The sequence below is a fragment of the Hylobates moloch genome, unplaced genomic scaffold (genome assembly GCF_009828535.3).
Source record: "Hylobates moloch isolate HMO894 unplaced genomic scaffold, HMol_V3 SCAFFOLD_38, whole genome shotgun sequence".
NCBI lineage: Eukaryota > Metazoa > Chordata > Mammalia > Primates > Hylobatidae > Hylobates > Hylobates moloch.
The window spans coordinates 549,711-574,788 of NW_026652313.1; the positions used below are offsets into that span (position 1 = coordinate 549,711).

At 40.0% G+C, this 25,078-nt stretch overlaps 1 non-coding gene across 1 annotated transcript; it reads right to left on the reverse strand.

Annotated features, from left to right (window-relative positions):
* Positions 1-14,577: 14,577 nt before the first annotated feature.
* Positions 14,578-14,718, reverse strand: LOC116463491 (U4 spliceosomal RNA). Its single transcript, XR_004246697.1, has one exon. It is a non-coding gene; the product is annotated as a U4 spliceosomal RNA (small nuclear RNA).
* Between the last annotated feature and the right edge of the window lie 10,360 nt (positions 14,719-25,078).

The window sequence follows — 25,078 nt, forward strand, 5'->3', positions numbered from 1 at the left end:
TTTCACCAGAAATGCTTTTTTCTCCTCATTAATGATAGAAGAATTCGTATCCATCCTTTGAGGATTTATTTCCATTACCAATTCTAAACTCCACCTGGTCATTCCAACTGGAGACAATTTCTTATTTGAATTCTTGCACATTTACACTTTTTATGGGTTTCCTTTCACTGTGTTTTATAGTAAGTCATTTTGTTCTTCCTAATAGAAAGCAAATTTCTTCAAAGACAGAAAGCATGAGTGAAGCCCCTTGTACCCTAAAGCAATACACCCCTACCCTAACATATTTAGTATTCAACGAATGTTTGTTGACTTGAATTTAAACATACATAAATAAGCTCTTGAGAAAGTTAGTGATTTCGCCTAAGGTTATAAACGGAATTCAGTTAATATATTAAAAATATCTGAGGAAAGACAGGAGTGGTGGCTCATGGCTGTAATCTCAGTACTTTGGGAGGCTGAAGTGGGAGGATCATTTGAGCTCAGGAGTTGGAGATTGCAGTGAGCTATGATGGCGCCACTGCACTCCAGCCTGGGTGACAGAATGAGACCTTCTCTCAAAAATAAATAAAAATTAAAAGTATTTGAGGTCAATTTCGTATTCTTGAACAGGCAAGGATCAATAAAATAATAAATGAACATATGTTCTCAATGTGCCAAACTAAGATTTTTATAATGTAGTTCAGAGAATGCTGAGTGGAACGTTTATTTTCCTTTCTTCAAAAACAATGCCAAAATAATTTTGTAATTAAGCTCATGGTCATTGAAACTCAAATGATTTTCAAGCTGTTGTCGTTAAACCAGGTGTATTAGTCCGTTTTCACACTGCTGATAAAGACATACCCGAAACTGGGAACAAAAAAAGGTTTAACTGGACTTACAGTTCCACATGGCTGGGGAAGCCTCAGAATCATGGCGGGAAGTGAAAGGCTCTTCTTACACAGCGGTGGCAAGAGAAAATGAGGAAGAAACAAAAGCGCCTGATAAACCTATCAGATCTCGTGAGACTTATTCACTATCACGAGAATAGCACGGGAGAGACTGGCCCCCCATGACTCAATCACCTCCACCTGGGTCCCTCCCACAACATGTGGGAATTCTAGGAGATACAACTCAAGTTGAGATTTTCGTGGGGATACAGCCAAACCATATCACCAGGTAACTCATCTATATTTTTCTGCAAGTGAAATTTTACACGAAATTCGAATACCTTTAAAATAGAAAAAAGTAGTGCAGACGAGGGAGGTGCAGAGGCCAAACCCGTCCTTTACTTCTTTTCCCCCACCAAACCATGGCCTGTTACGCACCTCTGGTGAGGTGATCTAACGGGATGATTAGCTTCTTGGTACAAAACTCTTTTGTTTTTTTTTCTTTTTTTTTTTTTTTTGAGACGGAGTCTCGCTCTGTTGCGCATGCTGGAGTGCAGTGGCGCGATCTTGGCTCACTGTAAGCTCCGCCTCCCGCGTTCACGCCATTCTGCTGCCTCAGCCTCTGGAGTAGCTGGGACTACAGGCGCCCGCCACCACGCCCGGGTAATTTCTTTTTTTTTGTATTTTCAGTAGAGACGGGGTTTCACCGTGTTATCCAGGATGATCTCCATCTCCTGACCTCGTGATCTGCCCGCCTCGGCCTGCCAAAGTGCTGGTATTACAGGCGTGAGCCACCGCGCCCGGCGGGTTTATTATTTTTCTATTGTATTTTCCAGTATCCCTTTTCCTCGTTCTCCTAATACCCTAATTCTCCTGAGCTCTCTCCTCCAATTAAGTTTCCTTTGTTTAGGGTTTTTTTACTTATCTATATGAAATCTTTTACTTATTTATGTGATTGTGTTTCAGGACCTCCTGAAACACAATTTAAAAATTTCCACAACAGCATTTTTATTTCTGAGGATTAAATCTTGTTGTGTAAAGACGTATGTTAGACATGCAGAACCTCAGGCCCCATCCGGGACCTACTGAATTGGAATCTGCCTTTTAGGAAGATTCGTAGGTGATTCTTCTATACACTAAAGTTTGAGAATCACTGTTTTAGAGGATTTGGGGGATATTAGGATAGAAAAAGGGAGACTCTGAATTTATATATGGTAGGCTTGGGAAATAATATTGAATAAATTATATATGTAAGGAAAAGTTGTGCTGGATGCTCCTTTCCTGTATGATTCTGGGTTAGAGTTGGGCACAGGAGAAATATATGTGACATTTGGAGGGCAGAGGAGGCAGCAGGCAATGGCACTCAGAAGGTTCATTGTAGGGTTCTATGTATATGGCCAATGATCTGCTGATTTGTTTCTTTGGGGCGGGCAGCAGCAAGACCTGTAGCTTCATCTGCATCAGTGTCTGCATCTGTGTCAGATCTTGCTGGGTCCCCTCCTCCAGCTTCTCCAAGTCCAGGGCCAGGCACCTGCACAGCCCCACAGTGAAAGGAACCAGATTCCTGTAGGTCACCACTGTTGCAGTGAGGACAGGGATATTCCTGCATGTTTCTGTTTGTCCTCTTGGGTTTCAGTTTGTTTTTGTGAGTTCCTGTTGGCCTTCGTGGATTCTAGTTTTTCCTTGATTTCTCCAGCTTTGTAGCCAAATTTATTTTCCTATCTCTTGGCCTACCTGACCTGTAGCAACTTCAGACTCACTGCCAGGTGCAGAGGTAAGAGCCTTGCAGAAAGACCTCTCCATCAGCTCTTGCCTGAGGTTCCTGGTTTGTGACTTTTTTTTTTCTTCTGATACTCTAAAATGCTTTCTTCTGGAGTTTTATTTCCCCAGCTTCTCAAACAATTTTAAAGTTTAAACTTTTTAATAAACACCTTCTTCTATGTCCATCTTTGTGATCATCCTTCTCTGATTAAGCTCTAATGGATACACTTACTGATTCTGCTAATGAGTTCCCACCTTCTTTCAGGTGTGGCTGATTGCACATTACCTTATTGATATGATTTGGCTGTGTTACCACCCAGTCTCATCTCAAATTTAAATCCCCACGTGTGAGCGGAGGTGCCTTGTGGGAGGTGATTGGATCATGGAGGCATATTTTCCACATGTTGTTCTCTGTCTCAGCTAAAGTGTTTCCTTATGCCTTAAAAAGGAGACTTACTTTTTCTAAAAGAACTGTCAAAGTTTGATATGCTAAAAATAGTTTTTATTTTTTGGTTTCTTGACGAGGCACACAGGATAGCCAAGATGCTACTTACTGCCTTTCTTTAGTAAATTTCATATAGATAAGTAGAAAACCCTAAGCAAGGAGAACTGAATCAGAGGTGGGAGCTCAGAAGAAGTAGGTTATTAGGAGAAAGAGGAAAAGGGATATTGGAAAATATTATAGGATAGTAATAAACCAAAAGAATTTCACACCAAGAAACTAATCATCCCATTGGATCAGCCTCTCATATTTTCCTGTAGCTACATTTTTTGGTTAACCTTTCAAATTAACCAAATGTGAGTTTAACATCTTCAGAAGACACAGATTCATTTTTTTCTCTTTTAGTTAATGTCAAATTTGGCCAGAAAAATGAGGCCATTCTTACTCCTTCATATGAAATATTCTATTTTATATCTTAGGAGTCTTCTTGTACCTGAAACTGAGTTATATGGTTGAAAAAAAAATAGCTTCCCTTCTTCATAATGTTGTCTATTTAATATGCAGCCCACTATTAATGGCCTCTGGAATTCATTCATCTTTTCCAAATTTTCTTTTCTATCCTTGACTAGGGTATTAAGAAACACATGTCTTCAGCTGGGCGTGGTGGCTCATGCCTGTAATCCTAGCACTTTGGGAGGCCGAGTGGGGTGGATTGCCTGAGCTCAGGAGTTCGAGACCAGCCTGGGCAACATGGTGAAACCCTGTCTCTACTAAAATACAAAAAATTAGCCAGGTGTGGCAGCGTGCACCTGTAATCCCAGCTACTCGGGAGGCTGAGACAAGAGAATCATTTGAACCCAGGAGGTGGAGGTTGCAGTGAGCAAAGATCGTGCTGTGGCACTCCAGCCTGGGTGACAGAGTGAGACTCCATCTCAAAAACGAACAGAAACAAAACAAAACCCATGTCTTCAGGTGTAAACTTATTTTATTTTAGTTTTTAGAATAAGTCTTAACTTTTCTTGCACTAGCCTTGTCTATTTCAGGCAGGTGCCCTGGGAATCATACTGTTAATATTTTCCAGATTTTTATACTGGAGTCATACAGAATGTATGAATCTCACTACTTTCAATCAAGGCAACATTGCTGGTATTACTAGAAGACTTGTTGGTATACCGTGTTCCTCTGCTGGAATGAGGGCTCCATGAAGGGAGAGACTTTGGGTTGTTCACTGTTGTATCCTCAGTGCCCAGACAGTTCATGGCACACAGCAGGTGTTCAGTCAAGATTTCCCCTTTTTTGCCACACATGCTTTTAAACACATAGCCTTAAAACAATTGCTCACAGCTTGTTGAAGGGAATCAGGAGATGCTTTGTGGAGGGTTTAATGTTAGATCACCCTTGTATCAGGTGTTGCTTCTGTTTTTTTGAGAAGGAGTCTCGTTCTTTCACCCAGGCTGGAGTGCAGTGGCGCGATCTCGGCTCACTGCAGGCTCCGCCCCCCGGGGTTCACGCCATTCTCCTGCCTCAGCCTCCGGCGTAGCTGGGACTACAGGCGCCCGCCACCTCGCCCGGCTAATTTTTTGTATTTTTAGTAGAGACGGGGTTTCACAGTGTTAGCCAGGATGGTCCGGATCTCCTGACCTCGTGATCCGCCCGCCTGGGCCTCCCAAAGTGCTGGGATTACAGGCGTGAGCCACCGCGCCCGGCCCAGGTGTTGCTTCTTAACCTGATTTGTGTGACTCAGTGCAGTGCTCTTAATGTATCTGTTGCCTGAATTATGACTGTGTTTGCATTTTTCCCTGTGGTAGGCTGAATAGTGCCCCTAGCCCAGATGTCCATATCCTAACTTGTGGAACCTGTGAATGTTACCTTATATGACAGAAGGACTTTGCAGATAGGGTTAAATTGTGATTCTCGAGATGGGAAGATTTGCCTCAATTATACAGGTGGGGCTGATGTAATTACAGGGACCTTTATAAGAGCGAGGCAGGAGATCACAGTGAGTAGCAGGAAATGTGGCTATGAAAGTGAGAGGTTGGAGTGATGCAGCCACAAGCTAAGGAAGGCTGGTAGCATTTGGAAACTGGAAGAGGCACAGAATGGAATTTTCTCCTGGAGCCTCTAGAAGGAACCAGCCCTGCCAACACTTTGATTTTAATCGTCTGAGACTCCATTTGGAATTCTGACCTCTAGAACTGTAAGATAATAAATTTGTGTTCTTTTAAGCCACTAAGTTTGTGGTGTGCTCTTACAACAGCAACACAAAAATGAATACATTGACAATGTTTCTCATTTGTGGCAAATGGCTTCTTTATTTTGGGGTGATCTTTAAAATTTTTTGCCATTATTTAGCTGCAATTGAATTTGAATGTGAAATAGAATTTTGTCAAGTTAACAATGCATTACTGATTTTGCTTCTATCATCTTTATACATTATTTTGAGATTCTTTAAAGTTTGATGAAGGTAATTTCACAAAAAACTGAATCTAGTTTACTTAGAAAACTTAGAATATGTTAGGTAATTTTTAAATTTAGGGACACATCTTTTTATATATTTGTAAGTCACTTCCATAATGACTTTTCATTCATTACCTCATTTATCCCTCACAGCAACCCTTCAAAAGTAGTGTTAACCTTCTCTCATTTTGCAGGTGAAGAAAGTAGTTTAGAGAGTATAATGTATTTTGCTCAGGGTCATCCAATTAGTAGATAAAAGAGAAGATATTTGACTTCAAATCTGCCTCTGAAAGATAGGAACTTGTTACATTATTTTATTCTTAGCCCATTGGTAAAAAATATCTTAAATTAGTAAGGTGAGCTTTGCCTATGTTGTCTTTTGTTTGAGAAACTAGAAAGTATTGGCAATTAGAATCTGCGTTCTCTCCGTTAGGGGAGAGTGGACAGTCTCTGAACTGGGACCCTCACGTGCGTGTGTTTGTTGAGGTTTAGATTGTATCTACCGGTCTGAGTTAGATTCAAGGATGTCAGTAGAGTGTGGCAATAGCAATTCACATTCATGGAGCAGCCAAGTCAGATTAGACAGTTGATAAGGAACAAGGGAGTTAAGCCATAAGAATAAATATTTACCCATTAGACCAACAAATAAATACATCAATGCCTTGATGACAACTCTGTGAATAAAATGGACAGCATAAACTGATAGACTTTTTAGAGGCCAAGGGGGAGGGGGTGTATCAAAATGTAAAATGTGCATGCAATTTTATCCAACAATTTTACTGCTAGGATTCTTTCAAGTCTTGCAGGACCAGAGCAACATATAGTCTAAGGCTATTTTTTCCCCATGCCTGAGGCAAATCCTATCTGAGTACTTTACCTCAGCGGTTCCCAACCTTTTTGGTACCAGGGACTGGTTACATGTAAAACAGTTTTTCCATGGACCGGGGTCGGGGGTGGTTTAGGATAATTTAAGCACATTACATTTATTGTGCACTTTATTTCTATATTAATTGTAATATATAATGAAATAATTATACAACTCACCATAATGTAGAATCAGTGGGAGCCCTGAACTTGTTTTCCTGCAACTAGACAGTTCCGTCTGTGGGGGATGGGAAACAGTGATAGATCCTCAGGCATTAGATTCTCATAAGGAGCATGCAACCTAGAACCCTCGCTTGCACAGTTCACAATAGGGTTCACACTCCTATGAGAATCTAATGTTGCAGCAGATCTGAAAGGAGGTGGAGCTCAGGCGGTAATGCTTGCTCACCTGCCACTCACCTCCTGCTGTGTGGCCTGTTTCCTGACACACCACGGATTGGTACTGGTCTGTGGCCCAGGTTTGGGGGCCCCTGCTCAACCTGCTGCCCCATGGATTATGAAATTTCCAAATCTGGCTGGCTGGAGCAGGTACTATTCCAGGCCCTGTGAGAGTGTTGGGTGCTGTTCCCTCTACTTCTTTCTGATGGCTCTTTCTCTGGACTTAGATTGTTTATTTATATGTACCCTTTGATCTGCTGAATACTTGAGGAGCCTCTGCAGGTTCCCAGGTTTATGTCTCTGGGAAGTTCTCTTTGCTGCAGTTATCTGTGCTGCCAGTTGTAGCCTTGTTAGTCTTCCTGGAGTCTCAGTTGCATTTCCTCAACTCAGGAAGATGATTGGGTTTTGCTGAGTTTCCCCTGCCTGCATCAGGAATTCTCTTGAGCAATAAGTTGGGACAACCATAGAGCTCAGTTGTCTCAGATGAGACTTTAGACTTAGACTTTTGGGTTAATGCTGGAATAAGTAAAGACTTTGGGGGACTGTTGGAAGGGTATGATTGTGTTTTGAAATGTGAGGACATGTGATTTGGGAGGGGCCAGGGCAGACATATGGTTTGGCTGTGTCCCCACCCAAATATCATCTTGAATTGTAGTTCTCATAATCCCCACATGTCATGGGACAGACCAAGTGGAGATAATTGAATCATGAGGGCAGTTTCCCCCATCCTGTTCTCATGATAGGGAGTTAGTTCTTATGAGATCTGATGGTTTTATAAGAGGCTTCCCCCTTTGCTGGGCACTCATTCTTCTCCTTGCTGCCACCATGTGAAGAAGGATGTGTTTGCTTCCCCTTCTGCCATGATTATAAATTTTCTGAGGCCTCCCCAGCCATGCTGAACTATGAATTAATTAAACCTCTTTTCTTAGTGAAGTACTCAGTCTCGGACATTTCTTTAGAGCAGCATGAGAACAGACGAATGCAAGGACCCTCTGTACAATTTTCCATAAAATTTACATCCCCACCAACAGTACAAGAATTCCCTCTTCTCCACACTCCTGACTCTTTAGCAGTTGAAATAATCATTCCTGCTCATGCCTGTCTTGCAAATGTCTCATCTCCATGTGAATACACCTGCTTACTACCTCTCAGTGCTTTTTCAGTCCATCTTTTTGAATCTCCAAACAAGCCCAAATTCCTGGACTAGTCAAGCATATAATATTTTATTTTAATGTCCCCACTTTGCCAATGTTCTAGCAAGGTTCATTTAAATTTCAGCAAGAATTCATGTGAGACATAAGCAGGATGCATGTCCAGCTGGTTTTTAAAGATGACTTCTGATTTTTTTCTCTTCGAAAATTCCTGACTTCTATTTTATCCTCTGAAGATAGAGTTTTCTATTTAAAATATCAGTTTGTGCAGCTGTTGTGTGACTTTAAGTCAAACCTAGTTTCTGTCTTTTACTGTCACTGTAATATACTGCAAAAATTATATTGCTTTTTTAGAGTTTTCCAAGTTTATTTCAGATATGTCACTTTTTCCTTTGTCGTGGGTTAATGAAGCTGCTTCCTGTTTGGTTTGTGGATTTTATTTAAGAGTATAATAAGAAAAATTTAAGCAAATTTCTTAAATTAGTTATTGATCTGAGACATTAAAAAGATATTGTTAATTTATAATCTTTTTTGATCTTTTTCCAAAATAAGTGCTGATCTCCCAAAGACATCAAAAACTGCAAGTGTGTGTGTAAATAAATCTAGTGAGGAATTAATCTTGGCAGGGTATAGTCAGATTTCTATTTGAAAGGCTTCCATTTATTTCCACATGACAGACCTATATCTAGTGAACTTTGATCAAATGCTTTAGGTGAAGTGAATCGAAGGACACCCTCCTCAGACAAGCATTTTTTTTTTTTTTTTTTACCTTCCTTATGACACCTGATAGTTGCATGTAAATCTCCCTTAAGGGATGACGTGTATCTGAAAACACCCACTGGATGTCTAAGCCCAATCATGGTAGTCAAAACTTCTTGGAATGATACATTGAAGACCAATAAAACTATCTCTTATGAGCAAATGCTGTTTGGAATGGAGTTCCAACGTTTTGTTTCTGAAGAAGCACACTTTATTTTCATTCTGGTTCTTACAATCTGCTCCCCAGAGAATTTCTTGTAATTTTAGCTCACTGTCTACCAGAAAGCAACTTGACCAGTAACGAAGAAAAAAAATTCTGCCGAAGTCTTTATCATTTTTAGGTAGAAATAATTTGTTGACTGTTGTTGCCAAATTTATGAGTTTGATTTTTCCAAGTAATTAATACTAGATACAAATAATATAGTTTCTCACAAGAAGTATTTACATAGTTAAAGAAATACATTTCAATATGGTTCCTTAGTGAGAGTTTTATAGTGAGACAGTATCGCTTCTAGGGCTGGGTCACTGGAGCCCCTGCCCTGTGTACCCTGCCTTCTAGTTGCCACCCTGAACTCCAGTTCCTTACTGGGCCAGGGCACCCACACACCAGCAGCTTCTGTCCTCCTCTCTCCCTCACCCACTTCTACATGCTGTCCTGGTTCTCCAGGACCACAGAAGTCCCTGTGCAAATGAATGGGCCTGCTTTTAGGTCCCAAGGCATCCATCCCCAGATGGATCACCCAAAGTCCACCTGAGCTCCAGTTGTTTACCCCTGTGGCTACAGGGCCCAGCAGCACTTTTGGGGGTATGTGATCAGGACATACAGATACAGACTGGCTTCCCCACAGAGGTGTACTGAGGCCCTTCGTGGTACCAGGTGGATCTGGGTGGTGGTAGGTGGGGACTGTGGAAAGGTGTGATCCCTTTTCTCACCCATCACAAGGGGCACAGCTGACACCCTTATAACAAAAGACAGGTTAACAAGACAGAAGCATAAAGATTTCTTTAATCAAAGTTTTGCATGACACAGGAGCCTTCAGATATGAAGATTCAAAGACCCAGGGAAAACTGCCTATTTTTATGCTTAAGTTTGATGAAAAATGGACAGCCATATGGAAATGAGGTTGGATGAAAGTGTATGATTGAGTGGTAATTGACTGAGTGAGTGGGGAGACCCAGCAAGGCCTCTCTGTTCAGAGTCTTCTTGGCCTCTCTGTGTAGCACTCCTTCCTCCCGGGGCATAACCCCTCTGAAATGAGGGTCTTCAAGGGAGAAGGAGAGAGTGATCTTTCTAGGCTTTATGGTTTTCTTTGGGGAAGAGAGGTTCTTCTACTTCTATGGCCTGCCTTGGGGAAGAGGAATTGTTTTCTATGCTTGCTTAGAGGGAGAAGAAGGGGCAAGAAACAGGAAGATGGGAGAAGGTCAGAAAGACCTTGCTTCAGAGGCCTTCCAGTTTCCTTCGGTTCAAAGTACTCAGCATGCCACGGTGCCAAGTTTAAGGGTATCGTGTTTTGAGCCCTGACAGCTGTATGGGCCTAGGTACCACAGTTTGTATTCTTTCTGGGCTGCAAATGATGGGGGAAGGACTTGGATGGATGGGAAAGGAAGATGTCAGGAGAAATGGAAGCACATGTGGTTTTCTCCCAACAAGTTTAAATATAGCATATAAAAGGAGCGAATAACATTGAGTTAAAAAAAAATGTCCAATGGGAAGATGACAATCAAATCAATTGTCAAGGACAAGGGGTCCTTAAATTATATGTACTGGGTTGCGCTGCTCTCTCCTTTTTTTTTCTGTGCTCCTCTGCCTGGGCCCTGGAGATCCTGCCTAGAAATGTTCTTGTCTACCACCTTCTAGCTGGGGTGAGGAAGAGCAGGAGGCAGGCTGAAGAGCCATTCCTGGGTGCAGGTCACCGTCCAACTGGAGCAGACATGAAATAGGCCGTTAGTGGTATTGGAAAGCATCACAGAATTTGCTAAAGGCAGTCAAGGGTTCCATGTCCCTCAAATGAGAGAGAACAAATAAGGCTTTATAAGTGCAGGTGCTCATTTCAATTTTCCTGTTGGAAATCAAGGTGGAAGCCTTTCTGTGGTAACAGGGACTGGACTTACTCTTCTGCCTGAAGAAAAAAACTGAACAAAATATGTGAAACAATGGTTTACCAAGACATGGGACATCAGGTAATAAAAGTCAAGAATTCCTGGGAGAGGAGAAACAGATGAGGTGAGGCATAGGATTGCCCCAGTTTCCTCCCAGGAGAGAGTTTCCAGGCCATGCTGGAGGGAAGAGGAACCCAGGGGGAGGAGGTTGGTGGTATCCCTGAGTTGAGGAGACAGAACTAGAAATTGGGTAGGCTAAGGTGGCAAAGTACCCAGGGGGAGAGGGCTCCAGAGAACTTCAGAGCTCTGCAGCGGGTCCTCTAGAGTCTTCATCTGAGCATAGGTCAGTGTTTTTGTGGGGGGAAATTATCTGAGGTCAAGGTGGAAAAACACTCAAAAGGTTTACAAGGACCAAACCCCGAATGGTCTAGCACACTAAAAGACAGATGCTCTCAGACTGAATAAAAAACCAATGTAGTTGGGATGTAAAATTGTACCTTGACAAAGCAAAGTTTACTGTTAAAGATTATTTAAATTAATACAATCAATTATTACATTTAAATTAAATAAAAAATTGGTTTAAATCTGCAATGAAAATGATATATGACCATCTGGAAGGCTTGTATACTTTCATAAAATTTGTAGCAAAATTAAAATATATTTGTTTCAATCGTTTCTATTTTGACAAAACTAATTACATATGAGCATTAAACACTTAAAAACATTTTTTCAACTCTCATTCAAAATCATGGATGAATACACTGCAAAAAATTCTCCATATCATATAATGTCATGGAGCTTACTATAGTGTGGGGGTAACTTTTACTTGTAAAGGGCCTACTGAGTTTTCAGTAGGGTCTGAATTAAATGGTTTGTTAAATTTTTCTGCAGTCATCTAGAGCCTATGCTTATTCTTCTGGACGAATGTGAGTTCATTTTTTGAATTTAATACTCAGATAGGCCAGGGCGTTTAACATTAGTTGAGAGTTTGCCATAAGCCAGCCACTTTTCTAACATTCTTGTAACAACTCAGTGAGACGGATATTGCCATTATTTTCTCATTTTTACAAATGCAGAAACTGAAGTCCAGTGAAGTTAAAGAATTAATTCGTCACTGATAAATGGCCCAGCGTGAATTTTATATATTCTGATAAAGAGCCAGTTTGTCTACCACATTATATCATGCCAGTATGGTGGTTTTACTTCAATCTTCCATGGTCATGAGGAAAGTATAAACTTTTGTTTGAATTGAAACAGTAGAGTAAGTGAATTCTGAAGTAATCTCTTTAGAGCAGGATTCCTTCCTGCCCTCTTAGCCGAGTGCTGAGTTGGAAGATGTTTTGCTGGGTCAGCACTAGATTCATAAATGCCTCAGTAAGGGAGCCAACCAAACCGATCGTTACTTTTTATTCAGATCTGCATGAATTACTCCAGAATTATTTTCTTCCCCATTTTTAATAGATTTCTAAATGTCCATTCAAAGTTATATATCTTTATTTCTGTAACAATGCACACATTTATTTCAACATACTCAAAAACTTTCGCTGATAATAAAAGTATGTAGAGTGCTACTTTAGCTTGGGCCTCTGTAATAAAATATCTTAGGGCCGGGCACGGTGGCTCACGCCTGTAATCCCAGCACTATGGGAGGCCGAGATGGGTGGGTCGCTTGAGCTCAGGAGTTCAATACCAGCTTGGCCAACGTGGTGAAATCCCATCTCTACAAAAAGTACAAAAATTAGACGAGCATAGTGGCATGCACCTGTAGTCCCAGCTACTTGGGAGGCTATGGTAGGGGGATCCTTGAGTGAGACTCTGTCTCACACACACACACACACACACACACACACACACACACTCTTAGACTAGCTGTCCAAAACAATGGAAATTCATTTTCTTACAGTTCTGGAGGCTAAAAGTCCAAGATCAAAATGCCTATGGTTTGTGATGAGGGCTGTCTTCCTGCCTGTAGATGCCACCTTCTTGCTGTGTTCTTACATGGCGGGCATAGGGTAAACTGGGATGGGGTGGAGAGCAAGCTCTCTGGGGCTCTTATGAGGGTACCAATGCCATCAGGAGAGTGGCACTTTCATGGCCTCATGTAAACCTAAGTATCTTCCAAGGATCCCATCTCCAAATACAATTATATTGGTCTTTAAGGCTTCAACATGAATTTTGAGTGAACAGTGTCTACATTACTTTCTCAGAATTGCCTTCTCATATGAAATATCTTAATTCAATTAAATAACTTTTGCCATTTCGATAAAGAATTCCAAAATTAAGATAAATTTATTTTTACTTACATTTTGAAAAAGATATTTTTGCTGCCCAATTTTTATTTCAGTGAAAATATTTCCTTTTATTCTACTGCTGTTACAAATACTGGGTTAGAGAGAAATCATTTAGACATAAGTTGCCTTTCTTTGTATTAAACTTGTTTTATGTTAAATTTTGTGCTCTGAATATCACGTGGTAATGTGACTTTAATAAAAACATATTACACCGAAGATAATGCAATGCCTGAAAAATAAATCACACTGGGAGCACCATCTAGCAATGGAGTCCAGTGACATCTAGAGCATGGACAGTGTGTGCAGTAAATGGTCAAATTACAGATTACAAGTGAGTTTGGCAAATATTTCCATAAATGTCTCTTCTCCTCCTCATAACACCTTTATGGTTTCTAATTCTATCAGAATGTAATATGAAAGTTAATGATGGTGTCTGTTTAAGCACATGTAAGTCCTATAGGTGCATAATCACATATTACCCTCATAGCTACCCAGGAGCCACCATTGTAGGGATGATTACACAGGGGCACAGGAATTCTGCAATGTGCTCGACTTCACAGTTAATACGCAGTTGGGATGGACTGTCAGCTCAGGTGCTTGACTCTGAAGCTCACACTTTTTACTGCTATATTAGAATCGATTTATTCAGATATAAATATTATTCAGGGGCAATCCTCAGATATGCAGGTAGAACTTGAACTGCATTGGGCCCCCTGTCATGTGAATCAATGACCCTCATTCTTAGCTATTGGCTGACTCCATCCCAACAGTCTGGACAAAGCAGTGCAAGTATTCTGTCACTGTGAGAAACTGGTTGGTTACACTGTTTCTCCATTCAGATGAATTAGAGCTGTTGACCCCTAAGGTTAGCTGCAAATAGCAAATTGGAAACCAAAAAATATCGAGTGTCAAAAGGCAAATGGTTTAACTTATTCTGACTTGGAAACTGCTCTGGAACATAGCTCTAAATGACTAAAAATCTTTACTATGGTTGGATGGAAATGTTAAGGCATAAATTTAAGGCTGCTTCTAATATCTATTGCATATGTAAGAGAAAGTGGAGTTTGATTTTTCTTGCTGTCTCAGAATTGTGGCTAAAACCCAAAGCTGAGGACACAAGGCACTAAGTATTCCTAAGCCACTAATAGTTGCCAGTGCATGATGAGTGGCATTTATCCCTACTACTACCACTAGTTACCATCTACCCCTGTCCCCTGATTTCCTCCTGCACCCCAGGAACTTGGAGGAACAACTTTCACAGTTTGTGGTTGGAGGTCCTCTCTCCTCTGTCTATCCTTGAGAAGGTGACAGTGGTGCTTTTCCATTCATGGAGCCAAGTGAGTCAGCTTTGATAAAATACTCATGAAGGTTGGGGGTGTCTTGAAAAAGAGGAGACTGACACCCTTTCCCTTTAAGTACTTACTTAGCTGCAGAATCTGGAGACTTAAAAAAAATTGTCAGCTTTTTTTAAACCTGAGATAGTTAAGTCTCTATAGAGACTGTCAAAAATTGCCTATGCCAACTATATTTCAAGTCATGATGATGGGGTATTGGGAAAAGTTTTTAATTAGCAGTAATCACACCTCAAATAAACCTCATTGGCTATGAGACTGTCATGGTGCAAAGTAGAATCTGGAGACTTCTGTTGCTATATGTATGACATGCTTTTGTTTTCAGCTCTCCTACCTCATAATAGAAAAGAAGAGGGAAATGCTGGCCCATGTCTCCTGATTTTGAAGATGTGTTCATGGCAAGGTTGAAGGAGAAAAGGTGTTAAATGGAGGAGCCCTTGGAGACTGAGAGGATATTGGACACATAGGTCTAGTGTGGAACTTCACAAGTACACCCCTTATGTAAAGGCTGACACATCAGGGGAGGCCATCACAACCAGATGGAGGCAGCTTAAACTACAAGAAGATTAGAGGCCTTTCCCAACTCTATGTCTTCCCATGGAGACAATCACATGAGGAGAGTTTTGTTGCCTCAGCCCCATCATCATCTTGTCCCCAAATCCATAGTAGCAAATGTCCCTGTACATTTATCCAGAGGAGAGGAAATTTGTATATAAAAGAGACATCTGCACCTCCGTGTTTATTGCAGCACCACTCACAATAGCCCAGATATGGAATCAACCTAAGTGTCCATCAATAGAAGAAGAACCACATGACGCACCATGGAATACTATTCAGCCACAAAAAGAATGAAATCCTGTCATTCACAGCAACATGTGTAGAACTGGGGGATATTATGCTAAGTGAAATAAGCCAGGAATAGAAAGTTAAACTCCAGTATGTTCTCACTTACATGGGGAAGCTAAAAATTAGTTGAACTCTTAGAGGTAAAAACTATAGCAGAGGATACTAGAGGCTGGGAAGGGCAGAGGGACATGGGCAAGGGAAAGATTTGTTGAATACAAAATTAAAGGTAGATGGGGAATAAGTTCTAGTGTTCTATATAAAGCACTATAGGATGACTATAGTTAACAATAATATAGTTTTAGACAGCCAGAAGGAGGATATTGAATGTTCCCAGAAATGATAAATGTTTGAGATGATGAATATGCTAATTACCCTGATCATGATACAGTATCAAAAGGTCACTATATACTCTGTAAATATTATTTCAATTATGTGTCAATTCAAACAATGAAGTTTTTTAAAAAAGAAAGGATAAAAAGTGTCCCAGAGACAAACCACACCTTCCTCCTTCACTTCAAACACTAAAGCTTGCATGAGGTAGGGGAAGTGGTAAGAGAGGACAAGAGTCCTGGGTTGAGTGTGACATACAAATATTAAAAATTTAGTGGCATTTGGTCTTTTTTTTGAGACAGGGTCTCACTCTGTCACCCAGGTTGGAGTGCAGTGGCTAGATCAGATCATGACCCACTTGCAGCCTCAACCTCCTGGGCCCAAACAATCTTCCTACCTCAGCCTCTGGGGCTACAGGTACACTGGGCTAATTTTTTATTTTTTTGTAGAGACAGGATCTTGTCATGTTGCCCAGGCTGATCTTGAACTCCTGAGCTCAAGTGATCCTCTCATCTTGGCCTCACCAAGTGCTGGTATTTACAGGTGTGAGCCAATGTGCCTAGCCACATTGAGTCTTAATTATTGCAACAAAAAAGATTGACATTGTTTTAATAACTAAAAATGACTACAGAATCATCCTAAGACATTGTTAAGGCAGCAATCACCCAGCTGGAAAGCAAATTTGATCTAGTGTTGCTGGTGGACATCGTTGAAAGACAAAAATCATTTTGTAATTGAACTCCAACAAATTGTGACTTCTCAATCAGCAGGTATATTTATAAGCAAATTGTTTTCTCCCAGCAAGTTTCCATGTCATTTTCTTTATGGGCAAATATTCAGTTGCTTTTTCTCTTATCTCAATCATGGCTCTCCAGTAGAATTTTCAGTGATGATGAAAATGTTCTATATATGTGCAGACCAATATAATATCCACTATACCCATGTGGTCATTGAACACTTGAAAATGTGGCAAGAAACTGAGCTTTTAGTTTAATTTTAATTTTGATTTAAATTTCAATAATATGTGGCTAGTAGCAACAGTGCTGGTCAACACTCTTGAAAAAAAATTGAGTAAAAGCAAAGGTGAAGATGAAAGTTCTATGTTAATAGGTGTTTTTGTATGAATTTATTCTTAAGGGCAGTATAGAAGTATTAATGTATATTAACTTGGCTAGGACTTATTTGAATACAATTTAAGGAAAATCTTTACAGTTTTAAAAATAAGTCACAAGTTCAAAAACCCATTTGTTGATAGTGTTGAAAGAATGGAATGCCTAGAATCGACTCTGCAAAACACTGAGGCATAGAAAATCTTTACTCAAAGATCATTTTCCCATGGGTCGTTTTTCTGGAAATATTTGCTTTGACCCTCAAATAAGGTTAAGAGTGAATGCGTCTCCCTTAAATTTATTATGTACCTAAATATTGCTATCTTTCAGCAATTTGGCCAAAGCATGGCTAAATTATGAAGTCAAGAAAGCCAAGATGGCTGAACCTTTCTAGTGGGTATGAATTCTTCATAATACCCCTACCAGAATCAAGATGGATACGATGGGGTGCTCTGATCCATTGCAGATAAAAGAGAGCTATGTTCTGCTCACTCTTCTTATCAACATAAACCAATAGTCTGATTCTTATTATTTATATTAAGGTAATCCATATCCTTTTGTTACAGCAAATAGAAAAACTTCTGTAAACTGATGACGTGGGGCGCTATCATGGATTAGGAGGAGCCTTTCACCCTGATTGCCTACTGCTGTTAAAAGAACTAAAACAGGTGTTCTTGGCTGATGGATTCCAATATTCAAATAGTGAGTATTTTTATTCAGGAACTTGGCTGTACATTTTGTAGATAACTCATTCTGGTTGGCTCAACAGGAAGCGCTAATGCTCCAAGTCAGTTATTGTCAGCAGGTATACCAACTGGCTGCCTGCAGACCAAGTTCTACCAGGAGACTGGTTGCAACTGTTTTTTTTTTTTCCCCGAGTTAAAATTTCACTCCTGTCATCCAGGCTGGAGTGCAATGGCGCAATCTCAGCTCATTGCAACCTCCGCCCCCTATACACACACACACACACACACACACATATATGTATGTGTGTGTGTGGTGTATACATATATACATATATATGTATATATGTGTGTGTGTATATTTTATATTTATATATATATATATAAAATATATGGTAGAATGATTTCTATTCCTGATTCTCCTGCCTCAGCCTCCTGAGTAGCTGGGATTACAGGTGCCTGCCACCATGCCTAGCTAATTTTGTATTTTTAGTAGAGATGGGAGTTTCACCATGTTGAACAGGCTGGCCTCGAACTGCTGACCTCAGGTGATCCACCAGCCTCGGACCACCAAAGTGATGGAATTATAGGTGTAAGCCACTGCGCCTGGCCCAACAGTGTTTTTATACTTTTGAATGTTTGTATGTTTTCAGTGCCTTTGGCTAAGCAGCTTCAATTTGCCATTTTTCACACCTGGCCCCGGTATGCATTTAGTGACACCTGAGGGCTTTTGAGCTGGCAACCTTCTTTCTATCCAAACTACCTTCAGATTCTTTTATGGTCAAGGAAGCTCATTGACAAGAATTTCTAATCCCAGTCATCTACATTTTGCTCTATGGGGCTCAACTTAGTGGTTATGTAGGCTTTCAAACAAATTCAAAGATTTGAGGTCAATATTGACTCTCCATCAGGCAGTTTTGGAGTCCCCAGTTAATTAGCTTCTGCCAAATGTATGGTTGAAATGAGAGCTGTTGGAGGGAAACCATATATGGGAACGTTATTATATGTTAGTCTAAGTTCTTTCTTTGTAAGTTAGATCACAAGTTCTTTGTAAGTTAGATCACAAGTTTCTTTGTAAGTTAGATCACAAGTTAGTCTAAGTTCTTTCTTTGTAAGTTAGATCACAAGCTATCTACTTGAACTATGTTAGCTTTTCCTATAAAAATGTTTTTCCTGAAATAAAATTTAATGCTGTGTCCTTGACTTTATAAAGAAATGTTGGATGAAAAAAATTCATTGATCAACACCTTTATGTAAAGACACATGGGATATATTACTGTATCACTAGTGTAGTGCTAGAAAAAAAGACTCCTTTGAAATAGTGTGCTTCCTTTTATCAGACAATGAGAATCTCCTCACCTGTAATGCTTCCTTTTTTTCCTTGGCTGTCATGATATTAAAATTAGCTCATTACTCCTCCCTTACACCGTTACTCTTCTCTTTATCAATGTGCGTTCTCATCTCTTTTACCTTTAGTGTTTTTCTACATGCATGTACGTAAATTCTACATGCATGTATGTAAATTTGCTTGTAACCAATATCAATAACCTTTTGGAAGTATACAGCTTAAAAACTGCAAATAAAAAATCATAAAACATAGCCATATTCATGTATGCCAAATGTGAATTTTAAAGATTCTCTACCTCTTTTTTATTCTTTCTCTCTTTTTTAAACAAATAGAGAAAAAGCATGGACAAATCTAATGTTTTAAAATGTAGACTTTTTGTTCTTTCCAACTTTCATTTTAGATTCAAGGGGTATATGTGCACATTTGTTACATGCATAAATTACGTGTTGTGGGGGTTTGGTATACAGGTAATTACCCAAGTAATCAGCATAATGCCTGATAGGTAGTTTTTCAATCACCATCCTCCTCTCACCCTCTACACTCCGTTAGGCTTCCATATATATTATTCCCTTCATTGTGTCCATGTGTGAGCTGAGATGGCGCCTTTGCATTCTAGCCTGGGTGTACTCAATGTTTAGCTCCTATTTATTAGGGAGAACATGCAGTATTTGATTTTCTGTTCCTGTGTTAATTCACTTAGGATGATGGCCTCCAGTTCCACCCATGTTGCTGCAAAGGACATGATTTTGTTCTTTTCTGTGACTGTGTAGTATTCCATGGTGTTATATGTATCACATTTTCTTTATTTTTCTTTTTCTGAGACACAGTCTTGCTCTGTCACACAGACTAGAGTGCAGTGGTACCATCTCAGCTCACTGCAACCTCCACCTCTCAGGCTTCAAGTGTTTCTCATGTCTCAGCCTCCCCAGTAGCTAGAAATATAGGCGTGTACCACCATGCCTGGCTGATTTTTCTATTCTTAGTAGAGATGGGGTTTTGTAATATTGGCCAGGCTGGTCATGAACTCCTGACCTGAAGTGATCCGCCCACCTCAACCTCCCAAAATGCTTGGTTTATAGGCATGAGCTACTCTGCCTGGCCCAACATTTTCTTTATCCAGTCCACCACTGATGGGCATTTAGGTTGATTCCATGCAATTGCTATTGTGAGTGGTGCTGTGATGAACACAGGTGTGCATGTGTCTTTATGGTAGAATGATTTATATTCCTTTGGGTGTATACTCAGTAGTGGGATTGCTGGGTTTAATGGTAGTTCTATTTTAAGTTCTTTGAGAAATGTCCAGTGACTGAACTAATTTACATTCCCACCAGCAGTGTATAAGCACTCCCTTTTCTCCACAACCTCACCAGCATCTGTTATCTTCTGACTTTTTAATAAAAGCCCGTCTGACTAGTATGAGATGGTATCTCATTATGGTTTTCATTTGCATTTCCCTAATGATTAGTGGTATTGAGCATAAAATATAGGCTTTTTAAAGGAAATAATTAGGAGATGCACAGATCCTGAGTACTGGACATATTCTTTGAAATGGCTATTTGTAATAAGAAAAGATGGACATTTATAGCTGTGAAAACAACAACAATTTGTTAAATTGATGTATATCTATGTAATGGAATACTATTCAGCTATTTCAAGTATAGTGTTAAATCTTTTGATGCACAGAAAAACCTGGAACCATAATATGCATTTTACATTTTTTGTTTGTAACTCTCTATTCCAGGTGTCCCCGAGTATCCTCTGATCTTTTCCTTTGTAGATTTTGCAAGCCAACCACTACATAGCAACAGTGATTTCAAAGGTGTTGGCCAAAGCTTTAACTTATGCAATGGTTTTCTCTCCCAGCAATGTGATACCAGAAATTCCCTTAACTGCACTTCCTTTATCTCTTTCTCTATATGAATGAATCATACTCATGTTTCTAAATCAGTTCTAATGTTACTTCCTCATAGACTTTCTTAATTCCCTTCCAGCAAAAGTAACCTTTCTCTACAATGTAGAGAAGCTATATCTGCATTCTCAATGATACTGCCCCTATAGGAGGGAAAATTGATTCTTGTCTCATAAAGGGTGAAAAATCTTAGATATTAAATGGTTTGTGACCCTCCAATACTCAATCTTATTGTTAAGTATATCATTTCATGGAGTAGGAGGCTGTTAGGAATAAAATTTCTAAAAGTGCTTCTTGGAGGAGTGATAATTAAAAAAGCTTGAAAAATACTTCTCCCCATTTAAAAGTATGTAATATATTATCTGTGCTTTCCCCTCATCACCTCAACCTATATATCTCCAGTAGGCTCGGAATGTTTTGTGTATTTGTGTATATAACATTCTTGAGTTCATTGTTTATGATAAAGTCAATAAGCTCCTTCAAAGCAGAGGCTGAGGCTTATTTATGGTTATATTTCTTATGTTTAGTTCATGATACAGTCTCAAAAAATTGTTTATTGACCTAAATATTAATCCCGTATCTTATAGTCCTCAGTGTCTGGCTGTTCATGGTTATAGGTTCCTTTGGGAAAGGACTGGAGGAATTATTACCATGTGTCTGCAGTGCTGCTGCAGAATCTTTCCTTATGGGGAGTTAGTCTCTTTTCCAGGCAGCGAGTTCTAGATATGAAAATTGGCTCAGGTTCTAAAATTGGGCAATGAATTATGACTTTTAATTGGGAAAGCTTCCCGAAGCTTCCCGATTGTCCATCCTTGATTGTAATAGTATAAATCCGTGTTATCCAGTATGGTAGACACAGCTTTTAAAATTCAATTGAGTTAAAATGAAATGAACAATTCTGTTTCTTAGTTCTATTAGCCATGTCTCAAAGATCACTCACTTCCAGGACCTCTCCATTAAATTGCTATCAAAAAGTGAAACCTTGAGCTTGCAAAGCTATGAGTTTTTCCTGTTCAGCCTCAACTAATTTCACAACTTTTAGACGGCAAAGAGTTTTCTACCTCTGCCCCAAATTGAGTCCACACCTCTGGCAATGAAGCTGCTGGTTTTCAACCTGAGCTGCCCGGGAGGAGTCTCCTGCCACCACCTGCTGCTGACTTACTCCTCTGCTCTAGCAGTTGGTCAAGTGTAAGCACTTTTAAGTTTATTGTCTGCATTTGGCAATTTTCAATACCTTAAATTAATTGTTTTGACATTTTTTCCTGTTTTATTCTCTGGGGAAGGGAAGTCACTGACCTCTTCATGCCCCCTAAATCAGAGGTCCTTCCAAGGATGTTATGTTTATCATTGAAACAGCTATTAACATTTCATTAGTTCTCAGTAAACATTGGTTAATAATTTCATTCATGTGAGTATTAATAAAGTTTCTATTATGTATATAAAATGAAATTATAGCACTTCTCTGGCAAAACCTTTTAGAACCTAATCTGAGCAAAATGCTGTGTCCTTTCAGCCGTCTACCAGGCCCACCTGACCCGCGTCACCTCCCCACTTCGCTGCTCTCTGACCATCTTTCCTGTTCTAGGGCCATTACTCCTGCTCCAGCCTTACTGATCTTTTTGCTATTTTTCTAAATTCAGGGCTCACAACTCCCCTCAGAATCTTTTCACTCACTGCTCCTTCTGCCTGGAACTTTCTTCCCTACATGGCTCACCCTCTATCTTCTCAGCGGTGACTCTTTTCCTGAGTACATTACATAAAAGACCGATGACGCCCTTCCTGGCCTCCCTTACCTTGTTTCTCCATAGCACCTGTTACATCTGTAGAATATGTATTCTTGGATTGTCTCCCCTACTCTAATGCAGTTTCTTGAGGGAAATTTTTGCTCCTGCTGTATCCTGATACCTAGAACATGCCTGGTATGTCCTAGATTTTCAATATATATTTATTGAATTAATCGAAGGAATGAATATGCATTGTTTTCACCAAGGCAAACAGAAATACAACAGAATTGTAAGAGTGAGCCATACAGGAAAAGATAAGACTGAGCCCCTATCTTCCTTCCCCATAACCTCTCCTCAGGTAAACATGTTTATGTTGGGAATACTGCCCATATTTATAGGATTTGTCTCCTGTCACTCAACATGCATTATGGATGTGGATTGTCATGGTAATGAGAAGAGAGAGAAGTGAACTTGCAGAAGATAGTGAAAGATTGTATCATGAGGAAAGTTGTCTTGCATACATAAACCTTAGGAAATCTTACTCCTTTACCTTGAACTTGAGACACCCTCATTGCCCACTGTCACATGCTGTGAAGTCAATAAATACTCCCAATATTCTGCAATCCATAGTAGCCTCTGCCTAATAACCTGAAGGTTTCAGAGAGGCCATGGTTCCTGAGAAGAGAGTTTTGGTAATAATAATGACAAAATGTTAATAATTAATTGTTAATTATTAGCAAGGCAATTAATAATAGTAGCTAAAATCTGCATTATCTTATTTAATCCTTCTAACAGTGCAATGATTTAATTGCTATTATCTTGCCTGTTTTTAATTATTTTGTTGTTTAGACAAGGTCTTCTCTGTTGCCCAGGCCGAAGTGCAGTAGTGTGATCATAGCTCACTGCAGCCTCAAACTCCTGGGCTGAGGCGATCCCCCCACCTCAGCCTCCTGAGTAGCTGGGACTACAGGTATGTGCCACCATGCACGACTAATTTTTACTTTTTTTTTTTTTTCATAAATATAGTGTCTCTCTATGTTGACCAGGTGGTCTCAACTCCTGGCCTCAAGTGATCTTCCCACCTTGGCCTCCCAAATTGCTGGGAGTATTGACATAAGCCACTGTACCAGGCCTGTTTTCTTTATAAAGAAATTGAAGCAAAGAGAAGTTATTTAATTGGTACCAGACCATAAAAGTTAACGTCCAAAATGAGTGGCACAAGAATTTAATGCCACTGAACACAGAGGAAAGTATCTGAACAATAATATCATTAATTTCTCTGTCGCTGTCCCGGGTGAACTTGCTGATTCCTATAGTAAAGCCATGCAGCTGTGATCCAGAGCCTCAGAGAATCCCTTTAAAACAATGGCTCTTGCAGGGGCTGTTTTGCCTCCCAAAGGGACATTTTGATCATCATACTGGTTGGGGTGGTGGTGCTACTGATATCTAGTGGGTAGAGGTCAGGAATGCTGCTAAACCTTTTATAGTGCATAGGACAGCACCCCAAGACAAAGAAACATCTGGCCCATAACATCAGTAGTGCTGAGGCTGAGAAATCCTGCTCTAGACTCTCTTGCTCTTCATTAGGAATCTACGTTATCTCCTTTAGCATCTCTAGATTCTGTCCCACAACCTTTTCTTGCTTTCTCTGTGCACAGCCTTCAGATTGCTGCTTTAGTTGGACTATTGACCGGATTTATTATGTCTTTGTAAAGGTTCGAATGGTTTTGGCAGCAGGTAACAAAAATGGCAGTTCAAATGAGCTTAATAAGAAAACTTATTATTCCCAGGAGCCTATAGGTAGGGTAGGAATGGAGAGGAATATGACCTGTGATCATATTGAAGGAACTTTTACTCCTGCTGTATCCTGATACCTAGAACATGCCTGGTACATCCTAGACTTTCAATATATATTTACTGAATTAACTGAACAAATAAATATGCATTATACTTAGCAAGGTGAAGAGGAATGCAACAGATTTGAAAGAGTGAGCCATACAGAAGAAGATAAGACTGAGCTCCTATCCCCCTTCCCCATAACCCCGATCATATTCCTCTCCATTCCTACCCTACCTATAGGCTCCTGGGAATATATGATAATAAATAAGGTTTATTTTTCTTTGTAATTAATTTTGCTTTGCCCTCCTCCATTGTCAGATTGGTCCCTAGGTTGGTTTCCTTCATGATTGCAAGATACAACCAGCATCAAATGGGGGAACCACTGTCATTGTTTATATACAGTAGAAGAAAAAGATGAAATTATCCCCCTTTTCCCAAACCATGGTATATGTCCTCTCCTTCATTCTGATTGGGTCTAATGCATACCCAAATTTAGATCAATCATAGTTGGAGTGGAGTGCCATAGGCAGATTAGCTTACTCTTCAGGACCTACCAATAGAGTTCAGAATAGTGTGGGTGATTAAAATGAGGGTTAGGAAAGCAAAAGGCGAAAATGAATGTTGGAGAGGACACAAACTGAATCTACCATACCCCGGCTACTGTTTTGAAGATGTTTATTTGTTCCATTCTCTGCTGTCAATGGGCCGTCACGTCCCTCCCTCACTGTTTCCACTCCTGGCTCCTGGAATCACAACCTGATGATATCATCTAATTTTCCTACAAACCCAGAAGAAATTGCTAGGGATGAAATAATAAAACTCTCAGAGGATTTGAGAATTGAGCTGGG